Source organism: Papio anubis, chromosome 5, assembly GCF_008728515.1.
Source record: "Papio anubis isolate 15944 chromosome 5, Panubis1.0, whole genome shotgun sequence".
NCBI lineage: Eukaryota > Metazoa > Chordata > Mammalia > Primates > Cercopithecidae > Papio > Papio anubis.
In genome coordinates, this window is record NC_044980.1 from 16,496,781 (window position 1) to 16,508,845 (window position 12,065).

General features: G+C 44.9%; 1 long non-coding RNA gene across 6 annotated transcripts in view; it reads right to left on the reverse strand.

Annotated features, from left to right (window-relative positions):
* Nucleotides 1–11,753, reverse strand: part of LOC110743433 — a 39,212-nt gene extending 27,459 nt beyond the window's left edge. For all 6 annotated transcript variants that reach the window (XR_002522448.2, XR_004183659.1, XR_002522447.2 and 3 more), the window contains exons 1-2: nucleotides 11,628–11,753; nucleotides 11,439–11,499 (exon numbers count right to left, since the gene is read on the reverse strand). This is a non-coding gene — a long non-coding RNA (uncharacterized LOC110743433). The remainder of the gene's footprint in view (nucleotides 1–11,438; nucleotides 11,500–11,627) is intronic.
* Between the last annotated feature and the right edge of the window lie 312 nt (nucleotides 11,754–12,065).

Below are 12,065 nucleotides of genomic sequence, written 5' to 3' on the forward strand. Positions count from 1 at the left end.
ACTTACAGCATCTAGAATGAAGTCATGCCCTGACGGCTTCTGTGAGGATCACCTCCTGCCACATATGTGCAGGGGTTGAAGCTTTTTACATTTTGTAATTCATATGCACACATTCCTGATAAGTATTTCCAAGATATGTTTTTGTCTATGAAAATGTATATACTCAGGCCAGGTGCAGTGGCTCACACCTGTAATTCCAACACTTTGGGAGGCCTAGGCAGGTGGATCACCTGAGGTCAGGAGTTCGAGACCAGCCTGGCCAACATGACAAAATCCCGTTTCTACTAAAAATACAAAAATTTGCCGGGCGTGGTGGCATGAGCCTGTAATCCCAGCTACTTAGGAGACTGAGACAGGGTAATCACTTGAACCCAGAAGACAGAGGTTGCAGTGAGCCAAGATCACGCCACTGCACTCCAGCCTGGGTGACAGAGCAAAACTCTGTCAAAAAAAAAAAGAAAGAAAAAGAAAGAAAGAAAGAAAAGAAAGAAAAGAAAATATATGCACTCTTCTAACATGACAAAAATATAACTAAAGTTTATTCTAAAATTATAACTTTTAAGTCTGGAATAGTAGGGCATGGCATGGGATATACAAGGGTTTGGCCAACCACTGCCCATGGGTTAAATCTGGTCTTCCATCTGTTTTTGTTCAGCCTGTGGGCTAAGAATGACTTTTATATTTTCAAATATTTGAAAAACACTGAGCCTGGGAAACACAGGGAGACTCCGTCTCTACAAAAAAAAAAAAAAAAAAAAAAAAAAGCCAAGGGTGGTGGCACACACCTATGGTCCCAGCTACTCGGGAGGCTGAGGAAGGAGGATTGCTTGAGCTCAGGAGGTCAAGGCTGCAGTGAGCCGTGATGGTTGAGCTGCACTCCGGCCTGGGCAACAGAGTGAGACCCAGCTTGAAAAATAAAATAAAATGAAGGAAAACCAAAAGCAGGAAGCAGCACTTCCAGTTGGTACCACATGGCAAAAGTCAGAGAAAAAGCATATAAAGAAGTGCAAGGGAAAACTCAGTCTTATTTCTAAGAAGGTCGTGTGTCCAGGAGTGGAATTCACATTCGGAGAAATCAACAATAAGCCGAGTAATGGGATGGCTGGGTCCAGTGGTATTTCTGGTTCTAGATCCTTGAGGAATCGCCACACTGTCTTCCACAAAGGATGAACTAATTGATGAATAAACTAATTGATGAACTAACTAATAAATGAATAAATTGGGAAACTGAAGTGCATTTTCCAAAAAGTATGAGCAAAAGCCATTTTGAATACCAGGAACATATTGTGGGGAACAAGATTGTTTCAGGAAAACAACAACAACAACAACGAAAACCAGCTGTTTTAAACATCTAATGTGCAGACAAACGAATTCCACCATAACCATCGTTTCACAAACTGCCAATAGCTTCCCTTGGGTTCTTTTTCCTGTAAAAACTGCCCCTCTTTATTAAAAAATCACAGTGTCTGCTTATAAGGTCTGCATTTTATTTTCATTGAACCTGAAAGCAAAAAAAAAAAAAAAAAAAGAAAAGAAAAGAAAAAAAAGTCATCCTTTCCTTTTGAACTTAATTTGACCAGTGTAGAAAATATTTCTACACTGATGGCATTAATCTCTTCATCATAAAACAACATGAAATGAAATGCATTTGGAAATGCAAAAAACCAGTTTCACAAGAAACAAATAAAATACTCATGCTAATCTATTTCATGTTAATTTGGGGGATGACAGTAACTGGGGGTGTGTGGTGTGTGTGCCTGAGAGAGAGAGCTTTTAATAAATATGCTAAAGCTTTTCAGTGGAAAAACACATTTCATGCTACCATTTTATTTATTTATTTTACTATTATTATTTTTTTGAGACGGAGTTTCACTCTTATCGCCCAGGGTGGAGTGCAATGGCGCGATCTTGGCTCACTGCAGCCTCCACCTCCTGGGTTCAAGTGATTCTCCTGTCTCAGCCTCTGAGTAGCTGGGATTACAGGCGCCTGCCACCATGCCCAGCTAATTTTTCTATCTTTAGTACAGAGAGGGTTTCACCACATTGGCTGGCTGGTCTCGAACTTCTGACCTCAAGTGATCGGCCTGCCTTGGCCTCCCAAAGTGCTGGGATTACAGGCATGAGCCCCTGCATCCCCCATGCTGCCGTTTTAAGGGAACTAAGCAAAATCTTACAGCAAATTAGGGATAGAATCATTAAAATCACCCATTTAATGTAAACTGTCGATTAGCAAACTGACTTTTGAGATGCTTGGTTTTCCTTATTTTTGTTCTTTAGGTAAATGTTCTTCTAATCTGTATTTGAAGTTGTCTTTCTCTTTTGATTGTATGCATTGTGGCTAACGACTCATTACTGCAGCTGAAACCCAGGGAATTCAATGGCTTTGTAAGCACCTCCTGGGAGGAAGATTACTTGGACAAACAGCTATGAAAACAGTTTGACTTACTCATCTAAATGAAAATAAAATGAGAATTATTTTCGTTCTATGTGTGTTTGTGTCCTTTTGGCGAATGGCTGCTTTGCCAATTCTCCTAGTAAATGTCAAGTACCATTCATTCAGAGTAGTGAGCACCCATTGTTGGCCTTGATGCTAATTTCTCACAGCCTGGAGAAGTTATAATAAGCAGATGATGGAATGCTTATACTAGGGTCTGTGTTGTTACTATTGACCTTGCTGTACACGGTCTCTAATATACATTTCCCCCAAATTCATCAAGTGGGACAAAACCTTCTTCTCTTAGGGAAACAGCCCCACGAGGATGAAGTCAAAGGTCTCCCCTCACTAGGACCAATGGAGACTGCAGATCTCCAGCAGATTCCAGAGCATCCGCTGTAGTCACAGCACCTTCTGTGTGTGAAGCCTTTGAGAAACAAAGACGGTGACTTGAGGAGGTTGACTTTTGAAAAAGTGAACTGGCAGGGGCCAGCGCAGCTGATCGAATTACTCTCTCCCTTCCTTCCTTCCTTCCTTCCTTCCTTCCTTCCTTCCTTCCTTCCTTCCTTCCTTCCTTCCTTCCTTCCTTCCTTCCTTCCTTCTTCCCCTCCTCTCCCCTTCTCTGCCCTCCCCTCCCCTCCCCTCCTCTCCTTCCCTTTCTTCCTTTCTTTCTCCCTTCCCTTCCCTTCCCTTCCCTTCCCTTCCCTTCCCTTCCCTTCCCTTCCCTTCCCTTCCCTTCCCGTCTCTCCTTTCTCTCTCCTTCCCTGCCTTCCTGCCTTCCTTGCTTCTCTTTCATTTCACTCTGTCACCCAGGCTGGAGTGCAGTGGTGCAATGTCCACTCACTACAACCTCTACTTCCCGGGTTGAAGCCATTCTCCTGCCTCAGCCTCCCAAGTAGCTGGGATTACAGGCGCCCACCACCACGCCCGGCTAATTTTTGTGTTTTTAGTAGAGATGGGGTTTCACCATGTTGGCCAGGCTGGTCTCGAACTCCTGACTTCAAGTGATCTGCCCACTCCAGCCTTCCAAAGTGCTGGGATTATAGGCCTGAACCACTGGGTCCGGCGACCTAATTACTCATTTGGGGAGATTTTTCGCACTTTCCTCTGGGCTGCTGAGACTCCGACAGCCACTAGAGGACTTCCAATTTGTTGGACAAACAGAGAGCATAGGAAGGACCCGTGTGTCACTCCTTTTTAATCTATCTGCATTTCCCCGGGTTTTAGTAGATTCTTTGTAGCCAGCCACAAGATCATCCATCCATATATGAACTCATTCATTACTGTGAGCCCAAGAAGGAAGTATGCAGTTGTATTCATTTCAGAAAGCACTTGTCATGCAAGTGTGAAAGGCTTTGTCCTGGGTTCTGAATGTAAATGCTGGCGTGTGTGCTGGCTGCAGCCCCCTCCGAGACCACATGTGTTGCTCATAAGCACAGATGCAGATGGCAGAGGCCTCTCAACTCTCAACTTGGCTCTAAGGAAAAGCACTTTTGACCTGATTCATAACATTGCCACCCTGAGTTCGGAAGCCCCAATTTGAGGACGCAACTTTTAGTTGAAGGGCATCCTTGCTGCATACGTGCTCAAACTTGATATTCCAGACACGATGACACAAAATGCACCCATGTGGGGGCTGCGCCCGTCCTGTATGCTGTCACCGCCAGGCTCAGCCTGTCAAGTTGCTCTTTTACAGTGGAACACTTCCTAAAGTTAAGCAGGGATGGAGAGGTCATCTTTTAGCTGGCTGAGACAGTTATTACCCAATTCGCTCTTTTGCTTTCTTCTAGCTATTATCATAGTAGATATAAGTGAACTAAGAAAATTGGCAGAGTGCACTGGGATTCTTGTGACTTAACATTAAGTTTTGGCTCTAGCAGTCTTCTTTCAGAACTCTGGGTAGGTCAAAAGATTTCTTAAGTCTCAATTTATCTGGAGGAAAAGTATGAATTTCCTTCTGGTGTAGACTCATCAGTATTACAAAACAGGCCAATTACTGATCCACCAGTAGCAACTCTAACTTATGGATGCCTAGCTAAAGCCCAGCCCATACATCTAAACGGGTGGTGGAGATGGAGGTGGCAAGGATGGGTGTAGCGGATTCCAGCCTTCATCTGCCCTCAGTGCCCTGCAGCCTCAAACTCCTGGGCTCAAGTGATCCTCTTGCCTTGGCCTCCTGAGTAGCTGGGACTACAGGCGTGTGTTACCTTGCCCAGTTTTAACATTTTTGTAGAGATGGTGTCACTCTATGTTGCCCAGGCTGGTCTCAAACTCCTGGCCTCAAGTAGTCTTCTGACCTCAGCCTCCCAAAGTGGTGGGAGTACAGGCATGAGCCACCATGCCCTGTCTAACCACCTTTGTTTTTCTATTCTAATCGCCCCCAAATTTATTGACACACAGAAACATTTCCAAGCTGTGCTCAGGACTTCTTTAGGTAGAGTAGCCAACTGTCTGTATTTGCCTAGAACGCTCTGGTTTTATCACTACAAGTCCTACATCCCAGGAATGCCCTTAGCGCTGAGAATATCAAGGTGGTCAGTCATTGTACTCTTATTCCCAAGAGAAACACTGCGCACAACATAGTTCTGTAGTCAAAGAATCTTAGAAACTGCTTCCTCTTTTTTTCATTAAAACAAAAAATTGTGGTAAAAAAAACACATAACTTAGAATTTACCATCTTAATATTAGTCATGTGCTGCATAGTGACATTTTGGTCAGTAGTGGGCCTCATACATCATGGTGTTCCTGTAAGATTATAATATCATATATTTATATTTTATATGCTTAGATATGTTAGATATATAAAAATTTACCATTGTGTTACAGTTCCCTATAGTCTTCAGTACCGTAACCTGTTGTACAGGTTTGTAGCCTAGGAGAAATAGGCTCTACCATGTAGCCTAGGTGGGTAGCAAGCTATAGTGTCTGGGTTTGTGTGAGTACACTCTCTGATGTTAACACAATGACGAAATAGCCTAACAATACATTTCTCCAAATGTATCCTCATCATTAAGCAAAACAACTGTTTCTTTTTTCTTTTCTTTTTTTTTTTGAGACAGGGTCTTGCTCTGTCACCCAGGCTGGAGTGCAGTTGTGCGATCTTGGCTCACTGCAACCTCTGTCTCCAAGGTTCAAGCAATTCTCCTGCCTCAGCCTCCCAAGTAGCTGGGACTATAGGCACATGCCACCATGCCCGGATAATTTTTGTATTTTTAGTAGAGATAGGGTTTCGCCATGTTGTCCAGGCTGGTCTCGAACTTCTAGCCTCAAGTGATCTGCCCACCTCAGCCTCCCAAAGTGTTGGTATTACAGGCGTGAGTCACTGCACCTGGCCCATGACTATGTTTCTAAGTGTGCAGTTCAGTGGTATTAAGTATGCTTGCATTACGGTTTTTGTCTTTTTGAGATATAAAAGGCATAATAATATATTGAAGTATTTAATAAGCTTCTCAGTGAAGAAACTTGTTAAAACTTAGTCTTTCCCAAACTTCTGTGGTCATGGAGCCTTCGGGCAATACCTCTTTTTTTTTTTTTTTTTTTTTTGAGACGGAGTCTCGCGCTGTGTCACCCAGGCTGGAGTGCAGTGGCGCGATCTCGGCTCACTGCAAGCTCCGCCTCCCAGGTTCACGCCATTCTCCTGCCTCAGCCTCCGAGTAGCTGGGACTACAGGCGCCCGCCACCACGCCCGGCTAGTTTTTTGTATTTTTAGTAGAGACGGGGTTTCACCATGTTAGCCAGGATGGTCTCGATCTCCTGACCTCGTGATCCGCCCGCCTCGGCCTCCCAAAGTGCTGGGATTACAGGCTTGAGCCACCACGCCCGGCCCGGGCAATACCTCTTAACACTGCCGAACACAACTTGACCATAATGCTTGTACGGTGACCCTTTTTTATCTTGCTCAGTAATAAGAGTATTGGACAGTATTTTCCATTAAGCAAGTTTCCGCTTTCTGGAAGTGTCTATAGACCTTCCCTAATTCACTCCAAGAGTTGAGAGAGAGAGAGGATCGCTTGAGCCCAGGAGTTCGAGACCAGCCTGATATCCAGAGGTTTAACTAAGAACATGTTTTTTCCTTAGTAAAAAGGTGTTACGAGTGATGGTTAGAGGTACCAGAGTTGTCTATGGGTTGAATAGGGTTTTATGCTTTGGCCTAGGAAGCTTCTCTCTGCAAAATTACCAGCTGCTTAGGAAAAACAGCTGGTACCTCTGGAGTCTGCATAGTGATTGGGACACGGTAGGCATTCAAGATATTTTTACTGAGCTGAACTAATGTTGATTTATACTGTTGCTTCCACAGAATACGTCTTCCCTGGAGAAAACATAAGGTAAGGATTCAATTCCAAGGTCAAATGAGTTAGCACAAACTCTTTTCCCTTCCTCCTTCAATATCTAGTAAACTGGTATTATATTTTCATTTATTTATTTATTTATTTAAATTTATTTTGAGACAGAGTCTCGCTCTATCGCCCAGGCTGGAGTGCAGTGGTGCAATCTTGGCTCACTGCAACCTCCGCCTCCCAGGTTCAAGTGATTCTCCTGCCTCAGCCTCCCAAGTAGCTGGGATTGTAGGTGTGCGCCACCACGCCCAGCTAATTTTTGTATTTTTAGTAGAGACAGAGTTTCATCATGTTGTCCAGGCTGATCTCGAACTCCTAGCCTCAAGTGATCCATCTGCCTCGGCCTCCCAAAGTGCTGGGATTACAGGCATGAGCCACTGCACCCAGCATACATACATATATATACACACACACACAATATATGTATATATGTATCTTATATACATATATATATGTATGTATATATTGGAGCCAGGGTTTTATTCTGTTGCCCAGGCTAGAGTATGGTGGTGTGATCATAGTTCACTGCAGTCTCGAACTCCTGGGCTCAAGTAGTCCTCCCACTTCAGCCTCCTGGAGCAGCTGGGACTACAAACACGTGCCATCACACCTGGCTAATTTTTTGTAAAGACGGGGTTTTGCCATGTTGCACAGGCTGGTCTCGAACTCCTGGGCTCAAGCGATCCTCCCGCCTCAGCCTCCCGAAGTGTTGGGATTACAGGCGTGAGTCACTGCGCCCGTCCAGTATGATATTTTTTATAAACCAATGTTGCAGCGTCAGATCAGATTTCCTGAAATTATCCTTGTTTGGCAGTGACACCATCTGTAGCTCCTCAGAGGTCTGTGATGATGAAATAAAGGATGTGTCTTGGGGAGTGTTTTTGGGGATTTACATCATAAAGGAGAAGGGAAGGAGCAGGATGAAGTAAGGGAGAGAAGCTGAGCTGTGGCACAGTCCTGATAAAGGCCTCAGCCAGGACCTCAGGAGCTCTGAAGGCGGGATGGCCTTGCAAAGCTGACTCACTGTGGCCTAGGACCCCCGTGGAGGTCAGCCGTGGAATGCAGACATCTGGAGATGGGTCTGTGACTCTGAGTGAAGAGGCTCCTTTCAGTCCTTGTAGTGGATGGATACTGCGGCTCTGCTAGCAGGCAGCTTTCATTCCTGAGGGGGAGTCTGCAGAGCAGTGCAGGGCTGTCTTTCCAGGACTCTTGGTTCTTTCTGGGCAGGAGAGTATTAGTTCGAACTGTTCTACACTGACTTCTGTGGTGCCTCAAAGAGCACAAAGGGAGCCCAGTTCAGAAGTTGCTACATAGCAGATTCCTTTTCAAAATGAACACTGCACAGATAGTAACAATCCTTTTAATGTCCACCTGCTGGAGGCTAATTCAGTTTACTTTGATAAAGGCAGGAGGGGAGGAGAGGGAGGAAGAGGAGGAGGAGAATGAAGACAGAGATTTTGATAGAAACAGAGGCCTGAATTTTTAAAAAGGCAGTGCTGCCAGACGATGGGCATGGATGATTACATTGCACATTTTCACACAACTGTATACTGTGCATCAGTCGTTTTAAGTATTGCATGATGTAAGTATAAAGTTGGCCCCTGTTTGGGGAAAGTCCTTGGAGCGCTTAATGCCAGAGACAGCCTGGAATAGTGGTCCGTGGCCGCCTGACCTCCAGAGCAACTGGCCCGCTCAATTTCTCCAATTCCATGACACCTGGGCTGCATGGCTGTGGGTGCTGGGTTCTCAGCGTCATGCCAGAAGCTGCACCAGAAGCGGGTTGGAGCTTTTCACTCTGAGGCACTGCTCAAGATGCACAATCCCTGGTTGCTGTTTCTCCCCCTTTACTACGTTGTCCTGTTTGGTTCATCCAGAACCTCCTGTCCTTTTTATTGTAAAGTCTTTCCCTATATCTCCATCCCACTGTAGACTGGTCAGCTGTCCTCACGTAGGGACAGTTTATTTTTAAAAACTTAGAACCATTCTAATGGGGGCAGCTATTTCTCCTGCATATCCTAAATCTGGAAGGAGGAGTCAGCATTGCCCTTGGTCTCCCTTCCTGTGCCTAGACATTACTTTACATTCCTTGTGTACAATCCTCTTTGTTTTCTGTCATTTCATCTGCCTCATCTACCCAGCACCCCTGTGGAACCACCTTGTTGGTTCATGGTCTCTTTCTCTAGGTCACCACCTATGACATCTGGGGTCAATTTGACGTCCATGTAGACAATCCCAAACATAGCGGCCTCTAACGCTGTTTTATCTTAGAACCAATAGCATTTACCGGCCGGAGCGGTGGCTCACGCCTGTCATCCCAGCACTTTGGGAGGCCGAGGCAGGTGGATCACGTGGTCAGGAGCTCGAGACCATCCTGGCTAACACGGTGAAACCCCGTCTCTACTAAAAATATAAAACAATTAGCTGGGCATGGTAGCAGGCGCCTGTAGTCCCAGCTACTTTGGAGGCTGAGGCAAGAGAATGGCATGAACCCGGGAGGCAGAGCTTGCAGTGAGCCGAGATCGGGCCACTGCACTCCAGGGTGGGCGACAGAGTGAGACTCTGTCTCTAAAAAAAAAAAAAAAAAAAAAAAAGAACCAATAACATTTACACCAATAACATTTACCTCTTCTGTGCTTAAGCATCCTGCTCTCTTTTTAATACCCTTTTAGCCCCCAAACAGATTCACCTCTGAAAACTTCAGCAACAACCACCTACTGTCGTGGCTGGAGCCCCCCAAAAACCAGACCCTGAAGAAGGACTCCAATACAAGTCGTTTCTTTGGGAGCTAATCCCAGTGTTGGGGTGGAGGACTGAGACAAGGAAGGGAAAGAAGCTAATAAAGAGTCCAATGGCATGTAAGTGCCCACCATGGGCAACTGGAGCCATTCCCACCGGGGAACTCTGGGAGGCAGCAAGAACATCCCACCGGGGGAAGGCCAAGGAGCTGCGTTAGACAGTCACTGATTCCTGACAGGTATAGGCTGGGGGTTGCTTCTAGGCGGCATCCGGTGCCCAGCACTTCTTACCTGGAACGGAGTTAAGGCAAAAGCAGGTGGTCAGGCATGGTAGCTCATGCCTGTACTCCCAGCACTTTGGGAGGCTGAGGCGGGTGGATCGCCTGAGGTCAGGAGTTCAAGACCAGCCTGGCCAACATGGTGAAACCCCATTTCTACTAAAATTAGCTGGAGTTGGTGGCAGACACCTGTAATCCCAGCTACTTGGGAGGCTGAGGCAGGAGAATCACTTGAACCTGGGAGGCAGAGGTTACAGTGAGCCGAGATGGTGCCATTGCACTCCAGCCTGGGCAACAAGAGTGAGACTTTGTCTCAAAAAACAAACAAACAAACAAACAAAAAACCAAAACCCAACCCCCCCTCCCCACCCAAAAAAAAAAGCAGGTGACAGTCTGGCCAGGGTGGAGGGCATAGAAGTAGAGGCTGCCATGCAGGTATCAGGGCACATTGAAGCATCCACTTCATCTGTCAATGCAGCTTTCTTAACCTGCCTTCCCCTACACATGTTTTTTGTCTTTATCGTGGTCTCTAATCCCCTGACTTATCTATTTGCAGCTAATTATCGGCCTCCTGGGGACAATTCCTTCCATATGGAGCCTGGATCTCAGAGACAATTACAACCTCTTCCTCTCAGGCTACTCAACTTCATTGTCTCCTTGTGTTTTTTCTTTTTTCTTTTTTTCTTTTTTAACCACAGTTTGGTGTTTCCCAATCAAGTTCAGACTATGATAACTAGGAAGAACTGCCCACTCAGGCAAACGGGTGCCACTGAAAATTAATGGAAATCTCTCTCCTCGGTTTATTTATTTATTTATTTTGCATTCTTTTTGGCCAGGTCTTCCTTTAGTAACTCTCAGCTACATGTCCATGCCCCCCTCCTCAAATCACCTTCCTGCTTTTACTGCTTTTATTCACAGTCGATGACTCAGCCAATCCGGATCCAGATAGAATCGTCTACACTCACTGTCTCATTCTTCAGCTTGACTCAGTGTGACTTTTGGCTCCATTACTCTTCCATGTCAGCCTAATGGACTTTTCTGCTCTCATCTTTCTTCTTAGCAACTTTCTTGGACACGTTCTTTTTCTGGAAATTTCTTGCCCCTTATCTTCTGGCCATAAAGCTATCTTAGTTTACTTCTTACCTTTCTGGCCATTTCTTCTTTCTTTTTGCAGTTTCGTCATCTTCTATCTAGCCACTGAATCTTTGATCTACCCAAGAGTCTGTCTTGGGACCTCTCCTTTCCTCTGTGTTCTGCCCATAAACAATCTTATTCTATCTATGCCTACTCTTCATATCGATAATTTGGACTTCTCCTTTGAGATCCAGTCTTACCTGGCCAACAGTCTACTTGATATCTACTCTTGAATATCTCAAAGACACATTAAAATCAATATAGCTAGAAGTAAATGCATGATCTTCCTTCCAAATCCAGCCTACTTCCAGTATACTTCATCCTGGTAATCTACCCAATTTGGGGCAGATCGTAAATGTCGGGGGGCAGACTCAACATTCCTTTACCTTACCCTTACTGCATTTCAATAATATCTTTCGAAATATCTTTTTAAGTTATCTTCTCTTTCGATTCTCACCACTGTCACCTTTTCCAAGCTATAGTCATCTCTTTCCAGGGTTACCGAAATAGCCTCACTCACCTATTTTGTCCCCTCTGGATTCCTCTGGTCCATTCTCCAGGCTGTGGCTAAAGTCTACTTTCTGAAAATATATAAAATACAAATGTGATCACATGAGCTCAGCCCCCTACCCTTTTTAAAACTCATCAATGACTTCCTAGTGCTTTACTATTAAGATGAACTTTTATGGGGTGTCCTGTAAGATCCTACCTTGTCTGGTTCTACTAACTTCTCCAGGTTGATCTTTCGTCACTCTCCACCTCACTCTTTTGCTCCGGTCACACAGACTGTCTTTTGATCCAAGGACTTTAGTGCTCCCTGCTTCCACAGGGCCTTTGCATACTAAGTTCTCTTCCTGCCTTTCTCATTGACTCCAACTCCCAGGAATTGAAATTATGCCACTTCATCAATGACAAGTTCTCTGTGTGCCAATAAGGGTTTTACTTGTGCTGATAAGAGTTTATATGGGGGGAATTGACCTATTCAGAGAGGAAAGCTTTGCTGACACCTGAGTAGGCCAATTCTTTTTACTATAAACTCTTATCGAACCACGTAATTTGACATAGCACCTATCACAGTTCAATTTTGCATTTACTTGTATGGGCATTTGATTAACACCTGCCACACTCCCAGCTTTTAAGTTCCAGG